Here is a 9895-nt window from a genome sequence, read left to right on the forward strand (position 1 = left end):
AAAATCTTGTAAAGATCTGTCCAACTTAAGTTATTCCTGCCATAAACTTCAAATAATCTTCCTAGCAATTTCACAAAGGTAAAAATCTGGTATGACTGTATTAGTGAGGAAATTATGCAATAAAGACTGTTAACTTATATCCATGAACTAGAAGAATAATGCTTACTGGTACCATGGAATAGAATAATATATAGAAAGAGAAATAAAAAGATACATTTTAAAATCTTTCTCTATCATGGACACAGACATAGGCAAACTCTTTGAAACCCCCAGTATGCTTAGCATAGCATTATTGCCAAGGTGTGTTAGCCATATATTAATGAACACCTCTGTTGGCCCCACACTGACTAAGGTGCTGTTACTTCTTACTATGGTGGAAAAAGATAATAGGCTTTCTCTGAGTTCCAAGTTCTCTTGCCATTGGCGTAGAATCTCTTCCCCTTACCTGGCCTAGATTAATTGTCCCATGTGGATAGCTGCCTTCTGCATGTTTTTCAGTTTGTAAGTAGTCATTCAACTCTGACACTTTTTTGTTCCTTCTTTAATATCATCCTTGACATTCTCCCTCATTTTTGACAGTGTATTTATCCTCATTATATACTACATTACTACATTACCAACCTCCATCTGTGGTCTTTGATCACATAATTTTAATCTCATACCACTGTTCATCCAACATCTACAGTACATTCAGAATGTATGTTCCATTTTGTAAATTGCAACTGCATAAAAGCATTAAAGCATGACATTTAAAAGACATTAAACAATCAACAAATTGATTCTTACCTTGAGTATTAACATAAATGCATGAATCTGGAGTCTCTCTTTCTTACCTTGAAAATAATTGAGACTCAATTAAAAAAATTTAAAACCCTCACAATTCCAATTTTGCTAAATTGGGATACACTTATAATCTAGAGTTTCCAAATTGATGAACAAGATCCCAAAGCCATGTGAGATAAAACAGAAACGAAAAGTTATGGGATGGGATGTGTGGGTGGCTCAGTGGGTTAAATGTCTGGCTCTTGACTTCGGCTCCATTATGATCTCAGGGTCATGAAATCAAGTCCAGGGTGGAGTTCCGCCCTAAGCTGGAAGACTGCTGCAGAGTCTCTCTGTCCCTCTACCCCTCCCTTCTGCTCTCTTTTTCTCTAAAATAAATAACATCTTTTTAACATTTTTTTAAATTGTTAAAAGTTATGGAATCTTAGTAGGAAGACCACCCTGTAACATCAAATCTTTAAAAGTTCTACCAAAAAATACAAGCCCTGAAGGAAAGAGATACGCATTGAAATACAAAAACTATACTCCTATTGTTGTGGGTGGATGTCCTGAGGTGAGCTGGACTGTGTCAGCAGTAACATTACTGGCCCAGTCTGAGCAGAGAAAGCAGGAAGATACAAAGAGTAATACAAACACTGTACATGTTCTGGGGATGTCTTTTCCTGGCATTTGAGTAGAAGAGACTTTGTGTTGTGAAAATCTAGCACACTTCAAATCTATTCAGACTGTTCCCCCAGCCTAAGAATCTTCTGCAGATAATTGAGGAAATACAGAATCAGTCAGTGATGAATAATAAAAAATAAATAGCACAAACACTAAAAGGAGAAAAAAGTACAACATAGACAACAAAGAGAAGACTCAGCAGGAAAAAAAATACAACTGTAGCAAATTATTTCAGCAAGAATTTTAAAAACATAGCAAACTCCCCTCTGAAGGAAGACAGAAATACAGGACTCAAAGAAGAGATGGCAAAACAATAAGGGGAAATAAATTATAAGCAGACAGTATTTGGAAAAGAATTAGAAGAATAAAACTGTCACTGTTAAAGACAGAACTCAGATGACTACAGGGATTTATGCTTCTACTGTCATGGAGGAAATAGTATAGGACTTAGCACCTACTGTTACCAAATAGAAAAATAGGAAAATACGAATAAAGTGCTTTTAGACATTGTACAACAGGCATCATGTGACTCTGATCACTAAGAGAAGAAAAAAAAATAGGTGAACTTTATAATCAAACTAGATTTCTGCTTGGAAGAACTTTCTGGACCATACTGGAAGGAGGTAGATCCCAAGCAGAGCTCGGTCATACAAGAGTAGTTTGAGACAAAGACAACAGGGAGTGTGTATCAAACAATTCCCAGAAATTTTAAAAGGGTGGGAAAAGTTCAAGTTCCCAAAAGTCAGAGAGTAGATTCCTCATTCACTGAAGACCTACCTAGAGCATTCAATAGAGACACCAAGAGAGCTAAACGAGGCCTAATGTAAAGACTGTCCCAATCTACTCTACCACAGCTTCAAAGAAAGTCCTAATGGGATAAAACTTAACTGCCTGGCAGAACAAAATTATATGACAGCAAGCAACTTGAAGGAAAACTTTTAAAAATTCAACACTCAGCAACATGAAGTTTATAATGTATAGTATTCAATAAAATATTGTTACATGTGTGAGAAAGCAAGAAAATTAAATCCATAACTAAAAGAAAAATCCACACAAGACCACAAGTGACAAAGATGAAAAGAATTAGAATAAACCAACCTTCAAATAGGTATAAAAAATATGTTCAGGAATTTAAAGAGTAAGATGAACATAATGAGGAAAAACATGAACATGAAATACATAACAAAAATATAAAACTGAAGAGAAATAAATACAATATATGAAAAGATAAATTCACTAGATGAAATGAACAATAGATTAGACATAAAATATTTTAACTTCAATAACAGAAAATTGAATGATTAAGACAAATACTAAAAATTCATTTAAAATTTTAGGTAGAAGTAAAATGTATGGCAAAAATAGCAGTAAAAATGGTAGGAGGGAGAGGCACCTGGGTGGCTCAGTGGGTTAAAGCCTCTGCCTTCAGCTCAGGTCATGATCTCACGGTCCTGGGATCAAGCCCTGCATAGGGGAGGTCTCTGCTCAGCGGGGAGCCTGCCTCTCTCTCTCTCTCTCTCTCTCTCTGCCTGCCTTTGCCTACTTGTGATCTCTATCTGTCAAATAAATAAATAAAATCTTTAAAAAAAATGGTAGGAGGGAAATGGTATACTATTATTTGAAGGTATACTATGGTGAAAGTGTGTCAGTCAGAATCTAAACAGGAGAGAGAAACCACACAGCAGTTTGAACAGGTTAGTATAATATAAAGAAAACATATCAAAATGAAAATAAAAACATGAAATATAAACCAGAGAATGATAAAATTGGTTATCTATATATATACAGAATGGAAAGAATCACATGAAGGGAAAAGGGATGGAATGAGACTGTTCTGAGCATGTCTTTTTAAATAGTTTCTATTTGGAAGTATTCATAATAAAAAAAAAAAAACTTGAACTAAATCAACACTTAAGAAGAATGGGGAGAAACACCTAAAACTAAATGGAAAGAAAAAAAGAAAAAGAAAGGAAGGAAGGGAGGAAGAAAAAAAGGAAGAAAGAAAGAGAAAGAGGCCAACAGCATTGCAAATAAAGGACATAAATGCACTAAAGAAGGAAAAAATAATAATACAAGTAAGTTTTGCACACAAAGCTTTGGTTGTATGCTGTCAATCTAAGGAAGAGAAAGAACTAACAAATTTTGAATACTTCTTAGTACATTTGTTATTCTATATATAGATAATCAAACAAATGAGTTGATATTGTTGTGAGTTAGGGTTTTCCCTATGGAAGAAGGGAGATACAAATTAAAAAAAAAACAAAACCTTATAGGTTTGGTTTGCAATTGAAGGAATCAATATGCACTCTTAATTTCATATATCCATACGTACCATAGTTCTGCTGAAAGGGACTGGAGGCAATAGTACACCAAGAATGAGCACATCAACTGGCACAAAAAAATCAAAAGTGAGTCAAGAAAAGTACAAAATGAGTCTAGAACATCTTATCGTATAAAGGGGTAGTATCTAAGAAAAGGATGAGGACAAATGCCAAGAAGAGAGAGAAGACAGAGCATAGGGTCTCCTGTTAGTCAACTCTGGGACAACTTGAGACTCAAAATAAATAAGGTAGTAATGGAGTATAACCCAATGATTAAAATAAAATCTGTAAGTCCACACTGATGAAAGATTATAAATAGATAGATGATGAATTGATAAATAGATGATAGGTGGAGAGATGGAGAGAGAGAAATGATAATAGGTAGATACATAGATACATAGAAACAGACAGAAAGGAAGAACATTTTTTCCATTATAGTAAGATGACATCACAAATAAAGAGTGATAGAATTGGAAAATTGTTTTGCAACCTTCATATTTAAGAGTAGTTCAAGTAAGAATCACCAATGGATGCTAAATCTAAAGGTAAAATTATGACAAACAGCAGGATTTTTACATGGTTCTTAAATGCCTCCCTACAGAATTGCTTATTGGTTATAAGAAGAAAATAGTAATCATGCAGGGGAGAAACAAAATTAATATCAACAATATGGACCCATAAATATGATACCATGAAAAGGATATCTCTTCTGTTGTATTCCAGCCAGGTAGGCACAACCAGAGTCTAATAATAAAGAAAAATCAGGCAACTCTAAATTGAGGAACATTCTATAAAATAATTGGCCTTAAAATAGGTCATTGATATGAAAGATTAAAAGAAAGTCTGGGGGTGCTTGGCTGGTTCAATCAGTAGAGCATGTGTCTCTTGATCTTAGGGTTTTGAGTTTGAGCCCCACATTGGGTGTAGAGATTACTTAAAAATAAAATATTTTTAAAATATATTAAAATTATTTTTTAAAAAGACTGAGGAAGTTTTCAGCTTAAAGTAAATAACAACAAAAAAGACATAGAAATTAAATATAATACATGATCCTAGAGTGTATACTCTACCAGTGTTAAGAAATAATATAAAAGGGGTGGCTGGCTGGCTCAGTTGGAAGAGCATATGACTCTTCATCTTGGAGTTGTGAGTTAAAGCCCTATGTTGGGGGGTGCCTGGGTGGCTCAGTGGGTTAAGGCCTCTGCCTTTGGCTCAGGTCATGATCCCAGTGTCCTGGGATAGAGCCCCGCATTGGGCTCTCTGCTCAGCAGAGAGCCTGCTTCCTCATCTCTCTCTGCCTGCCTCTCTGCCTACTTGTGATCTCTGCCTGTCAAATAAATAAATAAAATCTTAAAAAAAAAAAAAGCCCTATGTTGGTTGTAAAGATCACAAAAAAAATAAACTTTAAATAAAATACTGTAAAAGACATTATTGGGAACATTTTTTAAAAGACATAAAGTCATTCTATCAAAGATAAGTTTCTTAAATTTGATAACTATACTTGGATTTCATAAGAGAAAATTTTTTTCTTAAGAAATGAACACTACTCAAGTTTTAAAGGAGGAAAGGGCTTAATATATACAACCAACTCTCAAACGAGTTAGAAAAATAAATCATACACATATATGAGAGAAAGAAAGTATGCATGAGAGAGATGATACAACAAATGTGGTAAAATATTAAAAATTTAAAAATTATTCATAAAAATCATAAAAAACCATAAAAAATATGAAAAAATATCTAGACATTTTTGGTACTTTTCGTACATTTTCGGTACATTTTCATTATAAGAATATAATGTTTCTGTAAATTTAAAGTTTTTTTTCAAAAATTGGTTTAAGTATGTCATTTACAAGTATGTGGTGAATAGTATAGCAGTGAATGTAACAAATACTAAGTAATATAAATTTAAAAATATAGCATGGAGGTTAAAATTGAGATATAGGGTACTTACATAAAATTCCTTATCTTTCTTAACAAGTATTTAATAAATTATTATATAAAGATGTAATGTGATGAAAGTCTGTTTGGTGAAGGTGAAATAAAAAAATTCAAAAGAAAATACTCAAAACTGGTAGAAAGGGATGCTATAGAGAGAGGTAGGAAAGAGACTTTAAGTAAATAAAACATTAGCAATACCACACATACACACATACCTCTACTTAAATAGAAAGGTTTAAATATGTAGTACATTCAAAGTCTGCAAGCATCATTAGCAATAGCCAAATTACGGAAAGAGCACAAATGTCCATCAACTGATGCATGGATAAAGAAAAGGTGGTATACATATACATTGGAGTATTACTCAGCCTTCCAAAAGAATGAAATCTTGCCATTTGCAACCATGTGGATGGGGCTAGAGTGTATTATGCTAAGTGAAATGAGTCAGAGAAAGATAAATACCATATGATCTCACTCCTAAGTGGAATTTAAGAAACAAAAGAGTTGAACATAAGGGAAGGGGAAAAAGAGAGGGAAGCAAACCATAAAAGACTCTTAACTATAGAGAACAAACTGAGGGTTGCTGAAAGGAGGTGAGTGGGGGAGTGGGCTAAATGGATGATGGACATTAAGGAAGGCACTTGGTGTGATGAACACTGGGTGTTATATGTAAGTGATGAATCACTAAATTCTACTCCTTAAACCAATATTACACTATATGTTAACTAACTAGAATTTAAATAAAAATTTGAAGGCAAAAAAAAAAAAAAACCCAAAAAACAAAAACAAAGTCATCAAGTAGTCACCATCAGGACTATAGATGCAGATAATGGTAAACATTCCATGACAAGAAAGTTATAAACAATGAGAAGTTATAAAGCAACTGAAGGAGAAGAACAGAAGAGACAGGAAAGACACATAGCATCATGAATCTTTTTAAAAGAAAGCCTGCCATGATAGACTCTATCAGTGTAAGCTGCTTTCACATGCCCTTTACCCTTGGTGAGAGCTGATCTGACTGAACCAGACCTTCAGACCTCAAAGGTTCACTGGAAATAAAGACTGAAAGACAGTCTGGCTTGGTAGAATGCAGGAATGGGATCCAATAGAGTGATTAGTAAAGATTTGTCTATATAACCTTTTATTTTAGAATAGTTTTAGATGTACTGCAAAGTTTCAGAGGTAGTACAGATAACTACCATATGCTACATATTGTGTCTCCCATTATAAACATCTTAGTATGGTATATATGTTGCAATTAATGAACAAACACTGATACATCATTATTAACTAAAGCCCATATTTTATTCATATTTCCTTATTATTTGCCACAATTCCACCCAAGACATCACATTAGCTGTCAGGTCTCCTGAGACTTCTCTTGGTTGTGGCAGTTACTCAGATGTTCCTTGTGTTTGATTATCATGCCAGATTGGAATACTGGTAAGGTATTTTATTCAAGTAGGGTTATGAGTTTTAGAGAGGAAGATTCAAGGCTAAAGTGCCATTCTTTTCATATATCATGAATACATATGATTGATATGACTTGTCACTGTTTTTGTTAACCTTGATCACCTGGCTCAGGCGGTATTGGTCAGGTTTCTCCACTGTAAAGTTACTCTTTATCTCCAACTTTTCGTTCTGTACCCTTTGGAAGGAAGTCGCTATATGTAGCCCACAGTGAAGGTGTAAGGAGTTATACTCCATTCTTGAGGGTAGAGTCTCTACATAAATCATTGGGAATTCTACTACATAGGAGATTTGTCTATTAACCCCCATTCGTTTATTTACTCAACCATTTATTTATATCAGGATAGATTTATGGTTATTTATCTTATACTTTGGATTATAATTCAATACTACTTTATTTTGATGTTCAAATCATTTCAGCTTTGGCCATCAGGAGCTATTTCAGTTGGCTTCTGTATCCCTTTGACATACTGCCATCACTGTTGTGTGTGTTGAATACTTCCTTACTTTCTGACACTATAAGTTTCTCCAGGTTCATCTTATATATTCCCTGCCATAGCCCTAGAATCAGCCTTTTCTCCAAGGAGCCCTAGTTCCTGTATCTAGGGAATTATTATCTATGTATTAAGTATGCTAAGTGTGCTTGTCGCTATTAGGTATCCTTGCTTCTAGGCCCTCTCATCTAATAGAGTAAGGAAATACATGGGTTTATATTAACTTTTGTATATACACATATCTATAAATATTTCTGTATGTACCCTTCTGACTCTGTATTAAGCTAAAGTGAGTTTATGCTGATGTCTTCCACTCTATATTACCAAATAGTTCATTCTAGCCTTTTCTTATTTGCCTGTATTCTCCAGCTCCAACAGTGAGAAACTGTTGGCTTCTACTATATGCCATCCATCTACCTAACTGTTCAATTTTAATATATAGGCATAGTGGCTTCAGAATTGTTAGCTCATACCTTTATGGATAACAAATATTAACCGAAGTTATAAATGTTTATGTGGAATCCCTTTGCTTTTGGTCTTACAGACTCCACTCATTTTCAAACTTACTAAGGCAGGACTTTTACTATCCATCCCTGCAGTGAGGTTGTTTTGTTAATGTCATACAGTTAGATTGTTTTGTGACAATATGCATTCCATTCTGAGATCTCCCAACCTTCTAAAAGACTTTTTTATTTGCATACATTAAAATTCATTCTAGTGCTATAAAAAGTCCTCTGGGTTTTGACAAAGGCAGAATGTTGTGTATCCATCATTCCTATATCATACATAAAACTTCTCTCCACAAACCCCTGCTTCTTGACCTGAACCAACCGGTCTGCAAATATTAATAGCCATACCCTTAAAAAATTATTATCCTTAAAAAAGTTCCTAAAGGGCATAATCCCCCCCTACTTTTAATTTTCCAGACTTCTCAGCCCAAATCTCCTTGGCTTCTTTTTTTTTCCCCTAATCCCTCAACCCCCACTCCCAGCTGCCTGCATTTCCTTAAGGAATGGTTTTTTTCCACCCTTCTTTCTCCCACACTGTAGGACTATATGAATAGGCCAGAGGAACAGTTGAATTTTCCAGGAAATAACTTCACCCAGATGCCCAATGATAGGTAAAGATGCAATGATGATAACCCCAGCACCAGCAGTGGTAGTTCAGATGCAGATCAGAGAGACCTCACTGCTCGAGAGCCTGAAGAAAAAGAATAAAGAAAATCTTGTCACAGGGGAGGAGCGGCGGGTGGGGGGGGGGGGGCAGGGGAGAACAAAACAAAACACCCAAATCTCTAGAAAAACTGCTGCTGAATTATCTGCTAGTGCGAAGACTTCAGAAGGAGCTAACTGAGGTCATCCACATTCTTCCTCCCTACCGCCATCCTGGGGCTCAAAGAGATAACATTTATGAATGGAGATTAGCTATATTTGGTCCACTAGGTTGTGTGCATGAAGGTGGTATGGTTTTTCTGGACATCACATTTTCATCCAATTATCTATTTAAGCCACCAAAAGTTACTTTTCACACCAGAATCTATCGCTGCAGCATCAATAGTCAAGGACCTGTCTAAATATCCTTAAATCTAAATATCCTTAAAGACAACTGGAGTCCCACTTCCACAATTTCAAAGATTTTGCTGCTGGCTTGTTCCCTTTGGCAGTCTGCAGATATTCAAGTTGGAAGCATTGCTTTTCAGTATTTGACCAACAAAGCAGAATATGGCAAGATATAGGCAACCTAATTCACATAATTTCTATGCAACGGGAAGGAATAGGGACACCTTCTTACAGTACTGCAAACTTTTTAATTTTATTTTTAAGTAATCTCTGCACTCAACATGGGCTCAAAACTACAACCCTGAGATCAAGAGTTGCATGCCCTACTGACTGAGCCAGCCAGGTGTCCCTGTGCTGCAAATCTTTATAGCCTTTGCATTATCAACTTCTGTTGTTGGGGAAGAAAAAATTTTCCTTCTACCACTCTAGGAGGTTTTTTTTTTTTTTTTTTTTTTGGTCTGGCTTAATAATCGAATTAACATAAAACATTAATGGGAGAAAAACAAATTTAATTACATACATATGGAGATCCCATAAAAATATGAAACATGGAGATAAGTCAGGCAGTTGAGGCTTATATGCCATCTTCACTGAAGAAATGTGATAGAGGCCATGGACTTCAAAAGGGAGGAGGGTGATTCACAAGATAAGAAGTGCAGATGTG

At 35.1% G+C, this 9895-nt stretch overlaps 1 pseudogene; it reads left to right on the forward strand.

Annotated features, from left to right (window-relative positions):
- The first annotated feature begins 8778 nt into the window (after positions 1–8778).
- On the forward strand, positions 8779–9407 carry LOC116866982 (annotated as a pseudogene).
- The last annotated feature ends 488 nt before the right edge of the window (positions 9408–9895 follow it).

Source organism: Lontra canadensis, unplaced genomic scaffold (assembly GCF_010015895.1).
Source record: "Lontra canadensis isolate GAN:19392208 unplaced genomic scaffold, GSC_riverotter_1.0 scaffold12, whole genome shotgun sequence".
NCBI lineage: Eukaryota > Metazoa > Chordata > Mammalia > Carnivora > Mustelidae > Lontra > Lontra canadensis.